General features: G+C 47.1%; 2 pseudogenes; both read right to left on the reverse strand.

Annotated features, from left to right (window-relative positions):
- Nucleotides 1–1,565, reverse strand: part of LOC146205993 (uncharacterized) — a 60,127-nt pseudogene extending 58,562 nt beyond the window's left edge.
- Nucleotides 1,566–5,268: 3,703 nt separating this feature from the next.
- Nucleotides 5,269–23,598, reverse strand: part of LOC146205994 (uncharacterized) — a 70,450-nt pseudogene continuing 52,120 nt past the window's right edge.

Below are 23,598 nucleotides of genomic sequence, written 5' to 3' on the forward strand. Positions count from 1 at the left end.
GCGGCGCGTGCCAGGGACGTACGCCGGGCACGGGCAATTCGGTCCTGGGAGCCTGATATGTTGCACACCTTCTGGTGCTCCGCCGTAACCCGACTGATAGATTGAAACCACGTTTATTCTACATTCGAAGCCGCTACGGTGAAAAGGAGGGAGGGCGTGGTAAAATAGAAGAAATAATCTGCTTCCGTTTTATCGACGGACTTCATGGAGTTAGCTAAGTGGTAGCTGCATGCGTCTCGTGGACGTTGTGGAGCTGATCGCCGACCAGCGGCACCTAGCTCCGACGGATAAGTGCAAGGACTGGCCGCCAGAGCGCGATGGCACTGTATGAGGTGAAAGATTAAGGCAGGCACAGGTCCAGAGAGGAGAAGGCCATGGTCCCCGTTTAATGGTGTCTAGAGCACGAAGCCGAGATTATATATTGAGCGGACATTTCCATAACAAGTGGACACAGCGGGCGTCGTGCCACCTCGGGAAAAACGGTTCAGCAAGAAAGGCGTAAGAATGGTGGCTGTATCCGCCGCAGCAGGATCGATTCTCGCCGCGTAAATACCTTCGGTGGAAGCGCAAATATAGAGGGGGTTGCCCACTGGCGTGAGGTAGGCGGCACGATGTAGTTTGATCGAATGACTGTCCGCGATAGGATCTGCTACCTAATGTGGTAACGAAGGAAGGAGATGGAGCATCGGAAACTCTGGCTAGCGCAGTAGAGAGATGAGCACGCGCTAGATCTATGAGCCTTCTCATTTTCAGGGATACCGCAATGACCGTGGACTCAATGAATGGTGACATGCTGACCGCGTTCGCGGCCCAAGGATGCGTTATGCCTTGTCTTCTGCAGTACAGAGCCCTTATTATAACGTTGGCGCATGCCCGACAGGCAACTTGACAGTCTGTATACACGTGACTGTGAATGGGATCAGTTTGAAACGAAGTTGTGAAAACCGATTCCAAAAAGTCTAAGATGGCCATTAGCTCGGCCTGGGTACTGGGTACTGAATGGCGCTAATGCCAATGTATGGTGATATCGGTCCTGATTTCCGGTTGTCTCGTCGTACGAAGCAGTGGCATAGCAAGTTTGACTGCTGCCCTCTGCAGGAAGTGCAGCGTCCGTGCACACTACACGTTCAGATGAAGGCAATGAGCTCGTAGCCTTTGCATGCCTTCTGGCGTAATGCCGACGCCGAATTCGCTAATGAGCATCCATATGAAGTGGAAGTGGGTTCCCCTCAGTGGGTGACGTGATTTCCAACGGCGAAGTCTTGCTGGAAAAATGGGCGATACGTGGACATCGTGCCCGAGGAGCAAGAGTATGTGCTGCCCAGCGTTTGTGCTAAGGAGCCTCTTCTCCTGCGTGCGAGTGTGCATGTCAAAGAGCTCTGACAGGTCATTGAGCTTGCTGAAGCTCTTGAGCGCATTAAGAGGTGTGTACTTCAGAAATCCCGTGACGATGCGTCTGGCCTCGTTCAGTAAGCGGTTGAGCGCGAGCAACTGGGTACGGTTTAGAGGATGATACGGCAGTACATGATGCTGGCGTCGAGAAAACCTTCGAAGAATTGCCGCATTTCACGTTCGTTTACTGTGCCTGAGCGGGTCACTGATTATGCGAAAAACGTGCAGAACTTCTTTGGTAGTCTTCGCGACGCGTTTGATACAAGTGTTAGCTGTGAATTTTTCGTCCAGGTGCATACCAAGCATTTGGATAGCGGGTTTTCGCTGCTCGACGGATTGGTTGCCGATGGAAAGTTCTAAATGCTGTTTCTCTTCCTGTTTTCTTGAGGTGGACCGGCCACCGTGAATGACAACGCACTCGGTTTTATCCGGGGCAGTGTGTAAACCAGTTTCCTTGATAGTCATGAATGATGTCAGAACTCTTTGTAAGACATCCTCCTGCTCACCGATAGACCCCTGATGTGTAAACACTGTGACGTTGTTGGCTTAAACCACTCGCTTCAGCAAGTCCATAAGGTGTCTCGGTAGCTCGTTCATAACTATATGAAAAAAAAGTTGGGAAGATCACGGAACCCGGAGGGACGCCTATACCTAGTTCACGCGGATAGAACTGGTCTCCTGGCCAACGTGGAATTGGTAGCTTCGCCCCTCTTAGATACTAGCTATGAAGTTGTATATTTTCTCGTTTAATCCAAGGTTGCGAACTTTTGTCATAATGGTGCCGTGTGAGACACCAACGAACTGTTTGCCTGTCCACTACAAACAGCCCGTGGTTGCACCGAGGTAGGGTCAAGGGTATCCTCTTTGAGACGGAGCAGTACATCTTGTGTGCATAGTCCAAGGAGGAATCCATGCATACTGTGTAGGGGGCAAAATGTTGACATCTGCAAGGTACCACATCAATCGCATGTTGACCATGATATTCATTACTCTTTACACACGCAATAGATTAAGCAGATAGGACGGAGGTTGGATGAGGTGTGTAGTGGCTTGTCAAGCTTCGGAATGGCTTTGACCGCTGAGAACTTCCGAGTGGAGGGCAGTACCACAGCATCCCAGACTCAGTTAAACTCTTCGTGGAAAGCTTGCTTGTAGTTGGGGGTAAACTGCGTAGGCCGGCCACGTACTCCTATCTGATGGACTCCCGGAGTACTACGCGCATTAGCATAATGCGGGGCATGCTCCAGCTCGGCATAGGGAAGGGTCTGATGCGTGGTTCCCTGTCCTCGAAAGGTTCATCCTTCGTACATGGTGTCTGTGGTTCAAGACATCTGCAGGAAGAATACCTGAGCGGCCTGATTGAGCCCAGATTATTTCTTGGAGTACCACGCACGCCGGTCTTCCGCTGGCAGAGGAGAGAACGCCGGATGGCCCAAAATTTAGATGGATGAGTTTGCCCGTTAACAGATTCACACATAGTCATCTCATCGAGCGGTCTGATGAGAGCGTATTTGTATAATTTTCAACGGAGCGTTATGTTATGTAACCTTGTTTTGTGGTACGCAGCACGACCAGGCCTCCTGTACTGTCCGGGAATCCAACGTCTTTTATTCCATAGGTTGACAAAGGCCGATCAGGCTCGGGTGGTCAGGAGGAACCCGAAGGCTCTTGGCGGCCCTCGTTTGGCTTCGCATAGTTGTGGCACCAACTTTTTAATGTTCTTGGGTGGAGACGTCTGCCCCAGTACCTCACGGAATTTATCGCAGTGTGCAGTGTGGCTTAGCCTTGTAGTGGCGGCTTGCTTAACCTTCGTGTTGACATGGCCTGTGCGAAAATGTATAAGTATAGGAAAGTGTTCACATCCCATGCAGTCATCCAACAACTACCATCGAAATTTTTGTGGACGGGTGCTCAGTGTAAGATCTGGTGGCGTGTGCGTCTACTTGAGGACATGTCTCTCCTATACAAGTGTGGGTTTGGGATGTGTTGAAGAAGTGCCAGCCCGTAATATTCATCATAGCCCATTATTTGCAGCCCTGGCCCATTGACCTCCTGAAGGGCGATAGCTAATCGTCTTACCTCGGACTCTTGCCTGCTGAAGAACCGGGCGATTATGTCCGCACGTTTGCTGCGAAGCGACCGTAATTGCATTGTGGGACGGTTTCTCACAACAATGGCCCTCAGGAGTTAGCCATGGTGAGGCTGTGTGGCGTTAGAGATACTTCAGTTTGGACCTGCCTGAGAGGTAGCTAGAGCACGCGCTGCCGCGGTTGTTGGATGAATAGTGCCAACGGGAAACGTGTCCGAAAGCATAAGGCGCTCCATGTTGGTGTGGATGCTTGTTTCTATGGCCTGGCTAATACGTTGTTGGACCCTGGCGTATGAACTGCTCTAATTGTGAGGATACTGCAAGAGCCCTGTCTTTAGCTTATCTACTTCCTTTTGAGTTGACTTTGGCGTTCCTTACAAAACAGACTGCTTAGTGAGCGCACTGGGTGAACTTGGTGAAACTGACGAAGCATTTTTATGACTGGCTGTTATTCGTCTTTCTTCTGTTCAGCAACTTTTGCGTAGGTGTTTGGCTGCTTTCTAGGTCTGCGAGGTGGTGTAGAAACTGCGCCGTGTTACCTTGGCTACCGGTGTGGACGAGTTTTGTTCCATTCCGTTCTCGTATTCGCTGTTCTGGCGGCCCCGTGCTCGCCTTTTCTTGCGTTCATGTTTTGCAGGCGGTTTACGCTTTTTGCGCAATTTGTTAGTTTACTTGACACCATTTTGGACCATTTTTGGCCGTAGTCAAATGAGAACCACCGCAATTCCGGCATCTCGGTTTCGTGTTAATGTATGGCGTGCCTGTCGCTACAAGCCGCAAGTGGAGAATCCTGATGCGTCCGCGTTGGGGCATTGCTCCTTACGATGCCCAACCTTGTGATATATACCACAAGCCACAACTCGTGGACGGTACGAAAACACACGGACTGTGACGGCAGTCCGACCTTGTAGGGCAGGCTGTTGCCTTCAAAAGTGATCATGGCAATGCCTTTGTCACCAAGTGGGCGCACCTGCAGGATTTTGCCCTTGTGGCAATACAAATAGCTCATTACTTCCTCAGAAGTCATATCGCCCGCATTTCTAACAATTCCTCTGATTTTATTATGGTCAGAGGTTTCGCATGCTTGAAACGGGGCGTCCTTCCCACTGATCGGCACCCAGCTAACTTGGACCAACGTTTTAGAACATTCGGTTTGCCCTAGCACCGTAAAAGAAATTCAGAGGGGTTCAGAGTCGCCTGTGCTAACCTCCAGTATTTTTTTCACTACAGTTGAATAATTAGTATAGACGAATCAGCTATTTTTTATTATTGACTTTAGAAAAAAAGTGTGAATGTAAATGTCATAGGTCTTCTCGAGAAACGGATAGCTACGTAGTTTCCATCACGCTACGACTTACGCCTAAATATTTATAGGTTTTCAAAAAAAATGTCACGTGACCAGCTGTTATTTTAAATCATTTGCCTTGTGCGTACATCCACCTTAATCGTAGAGAGCACGACCAAGAAAAGCGGCTTTTGTTATCTCGGACGCGTCTCGAGGGTTTAAAGTGACGCCGCAGTCATGAGAAATTTTTTTATTGCGTCAGGCGTCGTTTTCGGCAGGTAAAAATATCCCTTTGTGTAAACGCTAGTTTGATGGAAATAATGTAGGTAGCTGTTTTTAATTAAAACGAATAACTAATTAGTCTTTACAAATTAACCAACTGTAGTGAATGAAAAGGTGCTGGAGGCTAGCATAGGCAACTCTGAACATATCCGAATTTGATTCACTGTGCCAGGTCATACCGTATTTTCTAAAAAACGGTGTCCAAGTTAGCTGCGACAGCCTATGTACCGAGAAGTGCATTGCGAGCCTCCTGATCCACCACGTCAACGGTGAGCTGGATGCTGTGGCCTAAGTAGTGGACCGAAAACTCTGGTTTTACATCTTCCTCAGGGAGACGGTGATGAGTTAAATGTGGCGCGTAATGACTGTCTGTCCGTGTAAAGTATTCATCAATGATGCGCCATGGTTGTTTAGGACAAAGGATGATGGTGTGTTGGTATATTTGCGCGGGGCCCTGTCGGTCGGCGTTGACACGCCTTTCGTGCCGTTCTGTTTTTACCGCTGATAACTTTGTTCCAGACGCCTCCTTCGTTCCGAGAAATAATGGGAGTGGGCAGCGTTTAATTGACTTTGGCCGGTCGTCTGGGGATAGTCGTACATGCTGCGGGTAGTGTATTGCCGGTCGATCGTCAACAGGAACGGTTCTCGCGCTCTTTTCAGTCCGTTTAGGGCGGTGGAAATGAAGCGAGATTCATGAAAAGTATTCTGACACTTGCCTTCCGTGCTGTTAGACTCCTCAATGTCGGCAAGGGCAGAAAAGCGGTTGCTGCATGGCAGCAGCTGCATCCTTGGAGCCATTACGGCCCCGTGCGCATTCTTCACAAGAATCCATGGGCTTGACTGGCCCACAGCGGTTTCTGACGCAAGGTCGACACCTTCGGGGACGATACCTGGTCGTTTGTTGTGGTCCTGCGAGGTCAAACAGGCAAGGAAAAAAAAAAAAGAGAACTTCGACGGGGTAATACCTGGCAGCGGTGGCCGCCAACAGAAAGCCGGATGGCAGGGACAATTATGGGCTCAGATAGCAGCGTCCCAGACAGCAGTCACTGAAGCGGGAAATAACAGTCCAGTTAGGCAGTAGCACACTCGCAAACACGCCCGCCGCTCTCTGTGGCCGGAAGTCGAATCTACTGTATCCCCGTGAAGACCAAAAACCTTACTTAGGTCGATACAGTAGGAAGCGGAATTTCGGCTTCAATTAGGCGTTCATTCTATCACGTTACACTTTCGCTTCATTCTTGTTGCTGTTATAGCGATGAATTGCACGTGATGTCTGAAAGTTGAATTCAAGCACCACGCGGTTTTATCTCCCCGTCGCTTCGGCCATCGAGACTGCTCTCCTCGGCTACAATCCTGAGGATGCGTGCACGTTGATAGTGGGTACTAAAGTTAACTAAATCCAATGTCTACTTTTAACGAGTGAGCCTTACAGCCATCACGCCAGGGAAATATTACCCGCCACCGTCGGTGTCGATCCTTTGAGGCCTCGTAGCCTTCAAAAATCACCACCTCTGGAAGGCGGCAGCTGGTGAGTGATACGGCAAGGCACTGTTGGATCGGTGGCTTGTGTGACTTCACGAAACCAGACGACATGGTCGAGATGGAAGCAGCTGCCAACTAGGACAGCTCCATTGCTCCATCGAACACACTGGGATCCTTGCACTTCTCTTATTAAGCCTTGCAGCCTCGAAAAATGCAGATCATGCCTCTGGCAGGTGGAGACCGGGTGCAAAGCCAGACAAAAAAGACACGTAGAAGACGGGGCGACAAAGTTTTTCTCTTCATTTCGTTGTCACCTGTCATTTATTTACATGGGTGGTAAAAAGTAACTAACGTCCAGAAGAAAAGCAATAATCACGCACAGATGCCAATCTCATCATGTGCGATTTTTACTGAGAGAAATATGAGTTTTATATCTCTTTCTCTGTCGGTGCTTCTCCGGCGGGGAGAGAAACTATTACAGTCGATTTAGGCTATTTGGCTTAATGTGAAGTATGCGCGTTAGCATTTTCGCGTTTCACTTCGCTTTCACTGGTGACCTTCGTGGTGGCTTGCAATAAACGTTTGGGAAATGATAAAGCCCCTTACGAGGGAAATCCGATATGGTTCCATCCTGGAGTTACTGCGCACGGATAGAAGTTGATGAGCATGACGGCGTGCAATGTACACAGCGCGAGAGAGTGGCAGAATTACACTGATTAGGGATGGCGTAGTGCTCTCGTGCAGTGGCCAAGGAAGCTTGCCTATCTCCCGCGGGATGAAAGCGCAGTCTGACCACATTTATGTTAATATATACACACGCTCATTTTTTTTTTTTTTTATTCGGGATCGCTACATGTACTCCTTCTGCAAGTAAATGCCATGCCCCTCGACTCACACGCGTGACTTTATCACAGAAAAAGAGCCCGTGATCACCGCTATGATGCGAATGGTCGGGTAGCCTGGCCTCTGATATCTGCGTTAAAAGTGAGGATGACGCGTCGCAGTTTACCTGCGATAGTGGCCGGTGATGGAGAAATTGTGCTTCAGTTTGAAGCCTGATCTTATAATTATTCTGGTTTCCTTGTTGTTTGCATACATGTGGCATAACTTGCGGTAGCTTATCGATTGAGGCTAACAGGACCCTTGAAAACAGTAACATTGTCTCACTTTGTGAACCAACCGAACAAGGGTTGAGAGGGAGCCTCAGTTCGCAAACCAACGTTTCGACGATGAGACTCGTCTGTGCGAATTAGTCCTCCAGACCAAAAGTTGTCTTGTGAGCAGAGGTTCCCCCTTTACCCTATAGTTCGATTCTCTTTCATACGGTGTAGCCATATTCTTCCCCTCGCTATACACTCTCTCACTTCGTCAGGTTCGCTGGAGCCGAAACAGGCACCAGCAAATCAAGAATAGGATTCGTGTGCAGTTTTCAGCTACTGCATCCAACGCTGAGAACGGACGACCATGGGTGACATAATCCGCGGAAAAATGCTGTCGTATACAGCTCTCGATATAACTAACAGGTTTCGCGCTGTGTTTTACTTGATACACATCAGGCATTATCTTGGAGTAAGGCCAGGTAGGAGCGAAGGTATCCTCAACTGGAACTTAAATATATTACCCTTTCTGAAAAAAAAAAAAAAAAAAAAAAGAAATCTTTTTCGACGAACGAGGATGACTACATCGCAGTATTCGCCGCTACAAAATACCACTTTGTATACTTGAAACCGTGATTGTTTCATGAAATTAAACATGTCTCGTGATTTCGAGATCACGGCGATCAATACAGGTCCTTCCGACATACAATCACCACATTAATATTAGAAAACAAATGATTTCTGTCATGTTTACTTAGCGAAGATGTACCTGAAGCAGAATTATCAGTCATTCGGCGTGCCCAGCTCAGTTAACCACTCTCGATCAACTGTCAGATTCAACAGTAATTAAGCCCTGACTTATGCATTGATTTCCTGATTTCGGTGTTTCTCGTAAAGCTAGAAGGGTAAAATATAGGAACCACAGAGCATTTTAGCCTGGGGATGACCATGAATTATCACTGGCGTGGTTTAGACGATTTACCTCGATTTTCTGTGATTTCGCGTTGTCACAAGCTGCCTCACCTATTATACAGCGGAAGATGCGGGAGCTTATGGCTGGAATATAGAGCGAAATTCACGGGACTCCGTCGCTCCTCTGGACAAGATTCGACAAGCCGATGGGGCAGCGACCGCCTGTCCTTGACGCGGCTGCTGCGTAGTCGGCCGAGGGTATAAAATAACCGACAGCAGAACGCCCTCACCAGTGCGTTTGGGAAGATTCAAACTTCCGGCCACTCCGCGGTGCTCCGAAAGCGTATTGTGTTCTTCGGGCCCGCGATCGACGCATCGTCCTCTGCACCTGTACGGCCGCCGCTACCGAGCAACACAGCCTTCGACGCCTCAGCAAACAAGAAAGACGTGAGAACTTCGGACTGTTGTTCAATCGAACATTATTTTCGCTTTGTTAACTTTTGACCTGACTTAGTAGTATTTTACGCTGTGTTCTTATGTAACTTTTGCTCATACTTATAATATCTGAAATACCTGCTTTATTATCTTTATAGTCTTCATATTTTTATCACAGTGTTTTGTTCATTGTCGGGTTAATTTTTTTTTTTCTCTTATCATTTATTTCTTCGTCTTTATCAATATCTTGTCGTGGCGTTGTATTCTCTTTCATTGTACTCTATTATTATCAGTGTAATTTTGGTCTGCTATTTATAAACCTTTAATTGTTTGTAAAAGAAAGTGACCTATTTGTACTTATTCCTCAATCACACACCGACACACGTGCTTCACGGGTTGACCGGCCTAACTTTTAAATGTGTTCACAACCCTCATAGAGGAACGACGAGTAATCGTAAAGAGGATCCCGCACCTCTTGTGACCGTAAAGGCGGGGGTTTGTGACATAATTGGCGTCCGCGAACAGGACTGGTCAACCAAGTGTCGGTGAGGGAGAGAGGAGTAGGTGCAATTTTTTTAGTGTTGTATCCTAGCACTGCATAACGCTTTCCACCTAACATGGCTGATGCAGAGTTAGAACGGCTTGTTGAGTATGGCCGAACTTTTGGCTTTGAGGGTCAAGAGCTGCTCAAATGGGTAGATCAGGAGCGAGCTCGTCGCAGAGAAGAACGCAATGAGGAACGTACGCGGCGGAAAGAGGAGGCAGAACTAGAATCTAAACTCCGGATGGCGGAGATGGAGAAAGAAAAGGAGTTACTGATGCTCCGACGAGACCTACCTAATAATCCGGCAACTGACGCTAACAGCACCGGAGAGTCAAGGTCAGAAACGGGGGAGAGTCAAGCTGCTCGGCCCGAACGCATAAGCCCGCACAAGCTGATGCCGGTTTTTAATGAGGGCAGGGACGACCTTGACGCTTACCTCATGCGTTTCGAGCGCGTCGCTGAGAGTCAGAATTGGCCTCGCGACCAGTGGGCTACAGCCCTTAGTCTATGTTTAAGCGGCGAAGCGCTCAGCGTTTTTAGTCGCATGTCTGCGTCCGAGTGCTTGGACTACAACAAGCTCCGGCAGGCACTCATGATTCGCTTCCGTATGACAGAGGAAGGGTTCAGAGAAAAATTCAGGTCTGCTAGTCCCCGGAACGAGGAAACGTGTTCACAGTTCGTGACGCGTCTTCAGAACTTCCTAGACAGATGGATAGAGCTGTCGGACACAAAGAAAGAGTACGCAGATCTCTTTGACCTGATTCTAAAGGAACAGTTCCTTTCTAACTGCGCCACTCCGCTACAAATGTTTTTGAAAGAAAAGAAGGACACATCCTTCTCTGAAACAGTAGCAAGGGCAGAAAAGTATATGGAGGCCCATGGCTGGTCAAACTTCGGAAAGCGAAGCACCCCGAAGAATAAGGCAGAAAACGCCGTCTCCAAGACGACCGAGAGAAGGGAAACTTTGCTTCAATCATCGGATGCGAAGAGCAGCGATGAAAAGAAATGTTTTATTTGTTCACGCACGGGACACCGCCCCGAAAATTGCCGGGCCGCCCCATCCGACGGATCGGGACCGCCCAAGAAATGCCACAAATGCGGAAAACCAGGTCATCCAAGCTGGAGATGCTGGGCAAATGGGGCCCCGAAACAGAGAGAAGAAAATCGGGAGTCCGCTGCAGTATGTGTTGAGAACGGATACCTCGAACTTAAGGATGGAGGGAAGATCCCCGTCATCAACGCTGGGTTCACCAGTAAAGAATGCGCCGTCAGGGAATGCTTACCTGTCGTAGCCGGCATGATCGGAGGCCAGACAGTCCGAGTCCTGAGAGACACAGGCTGCAACACGGTGGTGGTAAGAAAGGACTTAGTACGGAAAGAAGATATCACCGATACGAAGTCTCCAGTTTACCTACTTGACCGCTCAGTCCTAATGCTCCCAGAAGCTTGGGTCGATGTCGACACCCCGTACTTTCAGGGACGACTTCTCGCTAAGTGTATGGAGAATCCCTTGTACGATTTGGTGCTGGGAAATGTGGAAGGTGCTAGGCCAGCAGACGACCCCGATCCGAACTGGCACAAGACAACAGAAAGCGAGACTACGAAGTCCACTGCAGTAAAAGTTGAAGAGCTAGCGCCTGACACCGAGAGCCCCGCACCCATTTCGGATGCCGTTGAAGCTTGTCCGGTAGTGACTAGAGCGCAGGCGTGCAGGGATAAAACGCTGAAAAAGCTTAAAGTCCTGCAAGGCCTCCCTAGTGTATGCCGCGAAGAGTTGGTTCAAGAGCAAGAGAATGACGCGACCCTACGCTCGTGTTTCGATCGCGTAGGCCCGCCGCAAGCGAAGAAAGGAAAGGGTAGCCACCAGTTTTTCATTGCTAACGGCGTCCTTCAAAGGAAATACGTCGCCGAGTCGGGCGGGGAGTACACTCAAGTTGTTGTGCCCCAAAAGTACAGATCAGCTATTCTCAAGCTGGCACATGATGGGTTGATGGGAGGCCACCAAGGCGCGAAGAAAACCCTACTGAAGCTTCAGACAGAATTCTTCTGGCCAGCAATGCAGGCTGACGCTAAGCGGTTCGTTGCCTCTTGCGATCTGTGCCAACGCACAACTCCGAAGGGTCACACCACACGAGCGCCTTTGGTTCGAGTGCCCGTCATTGAGACACCGTTTCAAAGGGTGGCAATCGACATCGTTGGTCCACTCAACCCGAAGTCCGCTCAAGGCAATCGGTACATCCTGACCATGGTGGACTATGCCACTCGGTACCCTGATGCAGTCGCACTTCCTAGCGTCGAGACCGAAAGGGTAGCCGAAGCACTTGTCGAAATGTTTTCCCGTGTAGGAGTGCCCAGAGAGGTCCTCAGTGACAGGGGCACGAATTTTACGTCCGAAGTAATGAAGGAGGTTAGCCGTCTGTTGTCAGTAAAACAGCTGCATACCTCTCCCTACCACCCGATAGCGAACGGCCTAGTCGAACGGTTTAACGGCACGCTTAAACAAATGCTCAAGCGCATGTGTCAAGAGAGACCAACCGATTGGGATCGCTACCTGGCTCCACTTTTGTTTGCATACAGGGAAGTGCCCCAAGAAAGCCTCGGCTTTTCCCCATTCGAACTGTTATATGGGCGAAATGTGCGTGGACCCCTGGCTGTACTTAGAGAGCTTTGGACGAATGCAACCATCCCTAACGAGTTGCGAACGACGTACGAGTATGTGCTTGCTCTACGGGACAGACTGGAAAATACCTGTAAACTTGCCCACGAAGAGCTAGAGCGCGCAGGAGAGCGTTACAGCCGCTACTACAACATCAAGAGCCGCAAACGCTCACTCAAACCGGGAGAGAAGGTTCTTATTCTTCTTCCCACAGAGCACAATAAGCTGCTCATGCAATGGAAGGGTCCCTTTTCGGTCATCAGCCGCAGGGGCGATGTCGACTATGAAGTGGATTTGGGCCATGCCACAAAAATATTCCACATCAATATGCTGAAGAGATACCAGCAAAGGAAAGACGACACCATTGTTGCAGCTGTCGGTGCAGTAATATCGGCAGAAGAAGACACAGACGCTGGAGAGATTGAGCTTCCTAAGCCCTCCCAGACACAGTCTATCGGGGATGTACACATTTCCGAGAGATTGAGCCACGTACAGCAGAATGAAGCCAAGAAACTTCTGCAACAGTACGAAGGTATATTTTCGGACCTTCCGGGAAAGACCACGCTAATCAAGTGCCAACTGAAGTTACAGAGCGACCGGCCGATAAATGTAAAACAATATCCGCTACCGTACGCTTTGAGACAGGCAATTGCATCAGAAGTGGACGACTTACTCCGATTAGACATCATTGAGCCATCGGAGTCGCCCTACAATTCCCCTGTGATCGCCGTACGCAAGCCCGACGGGACGCATCGGCTATGCATTGACTTTCGGAAGTTAAACGAAGTCATCGCAGACGACGCCGAGCCCTTACCACGTGCGGACGACCTTATCGCCTCGGTAGGCCGCAAGAAATTCTTTTCCAAGCTGGACTTATCCAAGGGATATTGGCAAGTACCGTTGTCACCCGATTCAAAGGCGATGACTGCTTTCACGGTTGGCACGGGGCGCTTTCAATTCCGATATATGCCCTTCGGTATTAAGACGGCGCCAGCCATTTTTACGAAGCTGATGCGGAACATCTTGGCCGATATTCCCGACGTGGCGTACTACTTCGACGATGTTCTCATTGCCAGCGCGACATGGGAACAGCATCTCCAAACATTGTACGAGGTCTTTGCTCGAACTGAAGCGGCTGGTCTCACCATCAAACCGCTGAAATGCGAGATCGGAATGGAAACCGTCGCATTCCTGGGCCACCAAATTGCGTCCGGAGAATTGTCACCCCTCACCAAGACCCTACAGAAGATACAAGAAGCTTCACGGCCGACAACAAAGAAGCAGGTCCGATCCTTCTTAGGACTCACGGGTTACTACCGTGATTTCATCCCGAACTATGCTGACCTAACCTGTCCTCTGTCAGATCTAACACGGAAAGGTCAACCTTCAGTCGTGAGCTGGGGCCCCGAGCAAGAACGGGCTTTCAAGAACTTGCGGGAAAAACTGGCTGAGGCACCAATTCTGAAATTGCCAGACTTTGACCGGGAATTCGTCCTGCGAACAGATGCTTCTGATAGAGGTGTTGGAGCCGTTCTGCTTCAATCGCATGACGGAATCCTGCACCCAGTTTCCTATGCGAGCCGCAAGTTGCTCCCTCGAGAGGTAGCCTATTCAACCACTGAGAAAGAGGCTTTAGCGCTCGTTTGGGGAATCGAGAAATTTCAAGTCTGCCTCTACGGGAGAAGGTTTCTCGTCCAGACGGATCACCAGCCTTTGAAGTTCATAAAAGAAACAAAATCTGCAAACAGCCGCGTTCTTCGCTGGAGTATTAAGCTTCAGGAATACAACTTCCGTGTCGAGTATATTAAAGGCAGCGAGAACGTGGGAGCAGATTACATGTGCCGGCTGGAATAGTTGTTAAGCTTGCACTACTGCATAGCTGCATTGTGTTGATTGTGTAATGAAAATCGTACACGATGTGCCTGTATATATGTGCACTTGATTGTTATCAGTGATCCGTGACTTGTGACATGTGCGCAAGACATGACTGAAGAACTACAGTGTTGTGGTGTGTGCGGGTTCAGATCAGTGCGTATATGGTGCGCGTCATGAACGGTAGTGAGTGACGAACGATCTTCAGTGCACTGAACGGACCCAATCTACTGCACCCCTCTATAGGGGCGTAATAACATCGTTCTCGGCGCTTGTGGAGTTCTAGAATATTCCGAGGCAATATTCTTCAGTGGGGGGCAGTGTCACAAGCTGCCTCACCTATTATACAGCGGAAGATGCGGGAGCTTATGGCTGGAATATAGAGCGAAATTCACGGGACTCCGTCGCTCCTCTGGACAAGATTCGACAAGCCGATGGGGCAGCGACCGCCTGTCCTTGACGCGGCTGCTGCGTAGTCGGCCGAGGGTATAAAATAACCGACAGCAGAACGCCCTCACCAGTGCGTTTGGGAAGATTCAAACTTCCGGCCACTCCGCGGTGCTCCGAAAGCGTATTGTGTTCTTCGGGCCCGCGATCGACGCATCGTCCTCTGCACCTGTACGGCCGCCGCTACCGAGCAACACAGCCTTCGACGCCTCAGCAAACAAGAAAGACGTGAGAACTTCGGACTGTTGTTCAATCGAACATTATTTTCGCTTTGTTAACTTTTGACCTGACTTAGTAGTATTTTACGCTGTGTTCTTATGTAACTTTTGCTCATACTTATAATATCTGAAATACCTGCTTTATTATCTTTATAGTCTTCATATTTTTATCACAGTGTTTTGTTCATTGTCGGGTTAATTTTTTTTTTCTCTTATCATTTATTTCTTCGTCTTTATCAATATCTTGTCGTGGCGTTGTATTCTCTTTCATTGTACTCTATTATTATCAGTGTAATTTTGGTCTGCTATTTATAAACCTTCAATTGTTTGTAAAAGAAAGTGACCTATTTGTACTTATTCCTCAATCACACACCGACACACGTGCTTCACGGGTTGACCGGCCTAACTTTTAAATGTGTTCACAACCCTCATAGAGGAACGACGAGTAATCGTAAAGAGGATCCCGCACCTCTTGTGACCGTAAAGGCGGGGGTTTGTGACACGCGTCAACTGAACTGGCACAGCTCGGTACACGTGTCATAGCATGTATGCTGCCCGAGTGGAATGAACGAAATCTTTTATTTGCCATCAAATACAGATGGGGGGATTGTAGAAAAAAATCTGTCCATGGACAGCTTGACGGGTCCGCAATCCCTTTTTTCGGCAGCATGGCAGCATTACATATGTACACATACTCTTCATTAAAACACGCATACACATACGTAGTTAATATTATGTAAACATAGCACACATTAGTAAAAATTTAAACCAAGAGAACATAGGAACTCATTGTTACAAATGGAAAAGAAAACACCAGCATGCTAGACAATACTACGTAGAAATCAAATACATCTCCCGGAGGTCTTTGTAGGATGCCGTGAAAAGATCGAAACGGACAGAATTATAATAATTTAAAAGTGTCAGTATTGTGTACTTAAGATGCTGTTTCCCGTAATTTGAACGCGACGACGGTACTGACCAATCTTCGAAATGTCTCGTGATGTAACTTAGAATTCTGTCCTGTCATTGGGATAGGTTACGTAGATTGTTCACGTTCCTGTGGCTTTCCTGTTTGTACATACGACTTAGCGATATCTATAAAGATTGTAAACGGTAATTACACCAGACTTATTAAAGAAAGTTGATGTCGAAGCAGTATAAGAAGCATTATATGTGTGTCGGAGATACTTTTTCTGTAACAGGTGGATGTATTCTATATTAGTGGATGTTGTGTTTCCCCATACTAACTGACAATAGTTCGGGATTGAAAGAGTGAATTATAATGCAAAAGTTTGATGCGTGTGGGAAGAATATATTTTAAACGACCTATTACACTAGTTATTTGACTTATTCTGCTGAGAACATGCTTGACATCATTAGCCCAGGACAGGTTAGCGGAAGAGGTGACACCAAGGCATTTGAAATGCTCCACTAAATCGATGCATCGTGAGTTTATTTTAATATCTTGATTAATATAATCGCTTTTATTTTCCTTCCATTTATCTTGATTGCATTCACTTTCGACCCTTCCTCTAAAGATTTCATTGCACTGTTACATTGTTCAACAAGGAGATTAATATCATTGCCGGCTAAAAAAATACTAGTGTCGTCTGCATTAATAAACTTTGCATTGCAGTTAATATTGACGATATCATTCAGATATAGATTAAAAAGTAGACGCCCTAAAATACTTCCCTGCGACATGGGCTGCGGCCCTGTCAGCGCTCAACTGACGCGAAAACAGTCTGCTTGCAAGATGATGACTCCAAGACGTTTCCTAAGCTGTCTCCGCTACTTTCATTCTTGTTTTATTTCTGAATACTTCGCGCCGCTTTGTGCTGCAGGCTTTATCGGCGTTTATCACGCTCGCCATGCATCAGCAAAGCATATATATGCTCTCCGCGGATGTAGCGGGAGTACCTTACACCTTATCACTTTTCATCGGCGCAGCGCCAGCAGACGCGTGCATTGCCACGGTGTTCAAGCCTGGGTCTTGGGGCAGTGCAGACCACGTGACAGAGTGACATGTTTGATTGACGTCACTTTTCGCCCCGCCGCCGGCCCGCGGTTTTCAAATGGCACGAGAAATGGTCTAAAATAGTCGAGCCAAAGCGGAGAGGGTAATCGCATTTTCAAAATTCTAAATGCTTATCGTGTTATAACTAATGGCCGGCTACAAATCACTAATTACAAACGGGTGCCTATCGCCAATAGGTAATTATTTACCATCAATATTTAATTAAGAACTTTAATTTTTGACGTCCGCCAACACTGATATTACTAAACCGCAAAAAGCTTTTCTTTACCTCCAAATCCTCGGTTTTAAAAACCAACCAGCCCAGGCAACCTAGTGCGCTTTTGAAGATGCTTGCGAGCAACTATATATCGGCACACTTTCAATTATTGTCACCATATTAAGGTAATATTAATCGATATCCTGTTGACACTACCATCGGACGACCTCTTGCTTTAGTTTATGATTCTACTAAATGCTATCGAAACAAAATGGCTACAAGCAGAATGTAAAATGTGTGCACCCGGCGCATAATTGACGGCTGCGGAGTCTGTAATGATTGGCGATGTAAGAACAGCGATGACAACGATGCATTCTTTTCAAAAACAGCCACGAAAACCGCGAGTTCCTTCTACATATTGATGGCTATTTATTTAGTCTGCTGACAAAACTGGCTTCGCTTCTCTACAAGAAAATATAAAGCATAAATGTCGCGCACACGGCATTCGAAATCACCAAGTTATGCCTGTGTTTGAAAAGATGCGCTTGCAAACAGTACATTTACGACATTTTCAAACCATGCTTTAATAGAGAATAGCTGCATAATGCATAGGCACAATAGGTCTGACGTCTTTTCCGCCTAGAAAGGTTAGATGATGGACTTCGCATTCTACGAGACATTGATATCGTCACAGGGAAGTCGACTGTATACGCTACATTTCACGAAACGTCCTGGGGCAACCAGCATCGACCGCTTCAGTAAGACTTGACATAGGAGGCACTCGCTGTTTCTCTCTCATAAATATGACGTGCCATTTCTGTGCAGCCTTCTCGTTTCGGCGCACAGTACCATGTTGTGGCCCAAGGTGACACAACTTGTTTAATTTTGGGTGTTTAATAGGGTATAAATTTCGTGTTGCGCACTGTTGCAGAATGTGTCCGTCAAGAATATGAGAGGCCGAGAAGGCACTATCTTGCCTTCTGCCGCTATCGTGCCGACATGCATGTAAGAGATCAAGCGCACTCCGATAAAAGGTTACTGAAATTAGTACATCCTGCCAGTTTCGTTCTGCCGGCGAGAAAATAGGCGGCCAAATAGGTCTTAGTGCGGTAACTTGTCGTTTCAAGAGGGTCTCTATCTACTGCGCTCTCCTGATGGCTCAGCAGGGCTAAAAACCGGTCCTTGCTGCTGTGAAAGGGCTTCGATTACGCAGTCAACGGTACCTCGTAGGGGAGCTAGCGGGCAGTAAGCATCTTACAGGATTTCGGCGGATTCCACCAGATTAGCCGAGAATTTCAGAAAATTACGAATATTATTCAAACATAGCAAACTCTGTCTGTGATTTATTTTCATCATTCGTCTTTTTTCCTTCTCTCTAGCTATCGGCCCGTGGGAAATAAAAGTTTGACAATGGAACCCGCATTGCACGCCAGAGCAGCAAAATATAGGGCCTACCTCGAGTCGAAGGCCGCCGCGGATGTTCGCGCAATTACGCACCTGTAGACGTGATTTTTTGGGATATCTTGGTTGTCGGCGTTTCTTTTTTCGATATCCCTTGACTGGCGAAACATCCCCGGCAGGAAGGTTGAAGTTGATCTCGATCACCTCGCCACATGTCGTCTCCAGCTCCGCGGCCATCCAGGCGCTGGGGCCGCCCTTTGTTGTCAGCTGCCGACGACCGGAAAAAGAAGATTCTTGCAGGCACGCGACGAATACGTACAGCGCGTGCGCTTCGTCAGAAGTGAGACGTTCATGAAGCACTTGTATTAGGCTTTGTTTTGGCCGGCGGGTAGGCATGCAGATGTCTTGCGTTCTAACATAATAGAAGAAGGTCCTGATTTCAGATTCAGTCAGAAAATATCGTATGAAAAGTGAACGCTTTGCCGAAGAGCTGAGTATTCAAGAAGAACCAAGAAACTGAGCTTTTGTAGCTGCTGCTCATCAATGTTTGAGAATCCGATACCGAGCGTTTTTGTTTGTACGAGCTCCTATTAGCATTGTACAAGATTGACTGCAATAAGAATGTCGATAATACATTTCGGGGCCATTGAGCAATTAATATGTGCAGTCACATCTGAAGTTCTGTACAAGATTGACTGCAATAAGAATGTCGATAATACATTTCGGGGCCATTGAGCAATTAATATGTGCAGTCACATCTGAAGTTCGCGTAAAGAACTCCACAAAAGATCCAATGCCGCATAAATATGTCCCTAGAGGGCGTAAGCAAAAAATTAAAGAGCTCTCGAGGATATGTATTGGAGTAACGCGAAAGCACGGATGCTGTTTTTGGTTGCTTCTGGTTCCTTCTAGTTGCTTCACTTCTTGTTTACCCATTTTTGTCTTTGGTGCTTTCAAATTACCCGCTATTCCCTTCAATGCCCTTTTTCAGCTCTACTTCCGGTTGCGTGACGTCATATCCTCTATCTAGGTAACATTAATTCACTTGTTTATTCATTTTACTCTTTGGTACTTTCAAATTACGCACCAATCCCCTTCCAATCAGCTTTTCCGGCTCTACTTCCAGTTGCGTGACGTCACATTCTTGACGTCACCCTAATTGACTGCATCAACTAACTACTTTAGTCTTTGGTACTTTTAAATTGCGCGTCAATCCCTTCCTATGCCTTTTTTTGGCTCTACTTCCGGTTGCGTGACGTCACCTCCTTGATGTCACCATAATTCACTGCCTTAACTACTTTAGTCTTTGGTACTTCCAAATTGCGCACCAATTCTTTCCTATGCACATTTTTGGCTCGTCTTCAGGTTGCATGATGTCAAATTTTGATGTCACCCTAATTGACTGTAGTATTGACAATTGTAGTATTTGATACATTGAAATGAGGCGCCAAGCCATTCGCGAATGAGACCGTTTTTGCCATTACGTTTTCATTTTATGCCTCTAATTATTAACCTAATTAACCAAATGGCCTAATCATTTTTTCGCCCACAAAATTACATCACGCTGTATCAATTGACACTACTCATTAACCTCTACGACTTCTCAATTACTCACAGCTGCTGCAGTCACGATTTTGCAAATTGCGCGCCAGTCCCTTCCTATACCCTTTTCCGGTTGCGTGACCTTGCATCATCTACGTCACATCAATTCACCTCTTGTTTATTCATTTTAGTCTTTGGTACTTTCAAGTGGCGCGCCAATCCCTTCCTGTGCCCTTTTTCGGCTCTACTTCCGGTTGCGTGACGTCACATACTTGACGTCACCCTAACTGACTGCCTTAACTACTTTAGTCTTTGGTGCTTTCAAATTGCGCGTCAATCCCTTCCTATTCCCTTTTTCGGCTCTGCTTCTCGTTGTGTGACGTCACATCCTTGACATCACCCTAATTGACTGCCTTAGCTAACTACTTTAGTCTTTGGTACTTTAAAATTGCGTGTCAATCCCTTCCTATGCCTTTTTTGGCTCTACTTCCGGTTGCGTGACGTCACCTTCTTGACATCACCCTAATTGACTGCCTTAATACTTTAGTCTTTGGTACTTCCAAATTGCGCACCAATCCCTTCCTATGCCCATTTTTGGCTTGTCTTCAGGTTGCATGATGTCACATTTTGACGTCACCCTAATTGACTAATTTATTTAACAATTGTAGTAATTGATACATTGAAATGAGGCACCAAGCCATTCGCGAATGTGACCGTTTTTGCCATTACTTTTTCATTTTATGCCTCTAATTATTAACCTAATTACCTAATGGCCTAATCATTTTTTGCCCACATTACATCACGCTGTATCGATTGACACTCCTTAACCTCTACAACTTTTCCATTACCAACAACTGCGGCGGTCACGATTTTGCAAATTGCGCGCCAATCCCTTCCTATACCCTTTTCCGGCTCTACTTCCGGTTGCGTGACGTCACAACCTCTATCTGCATAACATTAATTCACTTCTTGTTTATTCATTTTAGTCTTTGGTACTTTCAAATTGCGCGTCAATCCCTTCCTATTCCCTTTTTCGGCTCTAATTCTTGTTGCGTGATGTCACATCCTTGACGTCACCCTAATTGACTGCTTTAGCTAACTACTTAGTCTTTGGTACTTTCAAATTGCGCGTCAATCACTTCCTATGCCTATTTTCGGCTCTACTTCCGGTTGCGTGACGTTACCTCCTTGACGTCACCCTAATTGACTGCCTTAACTACTTTAGTCTTTGGTACTTCCAAATTGCGCACTAATTCTTTCCTATGCCCATTTTTGGCTCGTCTTCAGGTTGCGTGATGTCACAGTTTGACGTCAACCTAATTGACTAATTTAAATAACAATTGTAATATTTGATACATTGAAATTAGGCGCGAAGCCAATCGCGAATGAGACCGTTTTTGCCATTACTTTTTCATTTTATGCCTCTAATTATTAACCTAATTAACCGAATGGCCTAATCATTTTTTCGCCCACAACATTACATCACGCTGTATCGATTCACACTACTCATTAACCTCTACGACTTCTCAATTACTCACAACTGCTGCGGTCACGATTTTGCAAATTGCGCGCCAATCCCTTCCTATACCCTTTTCCGGCTCTACTTTCGGTTGCGTGACGTCACATCATATTCGTCACATCAATTCACCTCTTGTTTATTCATTTTAGTCTTTGGTATTTTTAAGTTGCGTGCCAAACCCTTCCTGCGTCCTTTTTCTGCTCTACTTCCGTTTGCGTGAGGTCACATACTTGACGTCACCTTTATTGACTGATTTAATTATATTTAGGTATGTGATACATTCAAATGTTGTCCCTAGCTAATTTGACCATTTTCGCCTTTACTTTCTCATTTTTTTGCCTCTAAATAATTACTTTGTTAACTTATTACCCTACTTTTTTTCGCTCGCAGTACGTCTACCTCTATAGATTGACACCACTCGTTAATCTCTACGACTTTTAAATAACTCACAGCTGCTGCGGACACGATTTTGCGTGTTTTGCCTCTATTATTAACCTAATTAGTTTACTGACCTCATTATTTTGGACACAATATTACGTCACCCTCTATCGATTGACACCACTCATTAACCTCTACCACTTCGCAATTACAACTACTGTGGACAACTTTTACATTTTTTGCCTATAATTAATTACCTGATTAACTTATTGCCTAATTATTCTTTCCGCACCAACATTACGGTAGCCTCTGTTGATTGATACCACTCATTAACCTCTACCTCTTCTCTACTTGCAACTGCTGCAGACACAGTCTGCGGACATGGTCTGCGGACAGAAATCTTCGAACATAGCGAGGTAACGCTCTCGCGTTAATAACGTCATGAAGCAAAAACCACTGATCGCAGGGCAGCGCAGCTGCCCAGCACCATCATCCCCTTTCCTCTATTTTAGGTGGACTGGTTCGTACTCTGCAGCGATGTCCCTTCGATCCGGGCAATAGGGCAAATACCTGAAAGCACTGTGTATTGAAGACGCGAAAGAACGTCGCTAAACCGCCTATTGTTGACCGCAACACTCGTACAGGGATAAGTAGAATAGGCTACAGAAACCCAGGTTTGTTCTATGGCCACGTCAGCTTACGGCGACTCGAAACTCGTCCGCCTGGGAGTCGATCTCATGCGTCAAGGACCGTTGTTTTCGTCTGCGTTGCGCATAACGTAGCCGGCTGCGGGCCGTACGGGGCGTACCTGGCTCGGGTGGCTCAGAGTGCACCAGATTCTCAGCATGTCTTTGATGTCCACCTCCGGGAGGCAGATGGGTGACGGGCTACGATCGCCAGCCGGGTCCGCTCGCTGCTGCAGCTCACTCGCCATGGATGACGCTCTTTGGAGCGATGTTCCTGTGTCTGACGCAGTCGCCGACTCGTTCATCTCGTAGCCACCAGCGATCAGGAACTCTTGTTGCTGTAGGCCTCTGGAAAAAATGGCTTCGCAGACCCCGTCTTCTTCCTCCTCTTTGTCGGGGAAGCGCTCGCCAGTCTGCCAACGGCTCACGTGCTGCTGCAACTTGCCGCGAGAGGCAACCGCTCTCAGCGGAAGTGACTGGCGCAACTTCAGGCCCCTTTATTGTGAAACTCTCAAGACACAGGGAAATAAATGGGAGAGAAATGAAATACCGAACCAGATGCTATCGCAGGTAAAACCAATTAAATATAAATGAAAAGAGGAAGACGCCGAACAGAATAATTAGGAAAGGTCAATTAGAAGAAAAAGAAATCAAAAGCGCACAAATGACCCCACTGTGGGTATGAGCCATTGGCACCGAGGAAGAAGAGGACCGCGGAAAAAAGTGTTTTTAGTGCAGAGAAGCCTCTTCAAGGGCCCATGACACCAATTTTAAAATATTAACAGTGTAGTGCATCTTATTCCTGATGTGGCAAGAACTAAACTTCAAAGCTTCAACCCTATCGGAGCTGCGCAGATATTTTTCAAACTACAGTATTTTTTTTTCTTTGCGGCAACCGCTGGCCGATCTGACCACCGGCGTAGCCGGTTACGACATAAACCGATGCCGCGTCGCTTTCTGCATGTTCTGTGCACGAGTTACACGCTGTAGTTGCGCGCAGCCGATTTACCGGACCAAATAGTAATCATGCCGCTAACCGAGGTTACCGCAAACTGATTTTCGATCTCTGTTAGCGCTTTTGCGCCGCATATGAGCTGGCCCGCTCGAACAACGTATACACTGCACTC

This window comes from Amblyomma maculatum, chromosome 1 (genome assembly GCF_055883805.1).
Source record: "Amblyomma maculatum isolate TAMU_Amacu chromosome 1, ASM5588380v1, whole genome shotgun sequence".
Lineage (NCBI taxonomy): Eukaryota > Metazoa > Arthropoda > Arachnida > Ixodida > Ixodidae > Amblyomma > Amblyomma maculatum.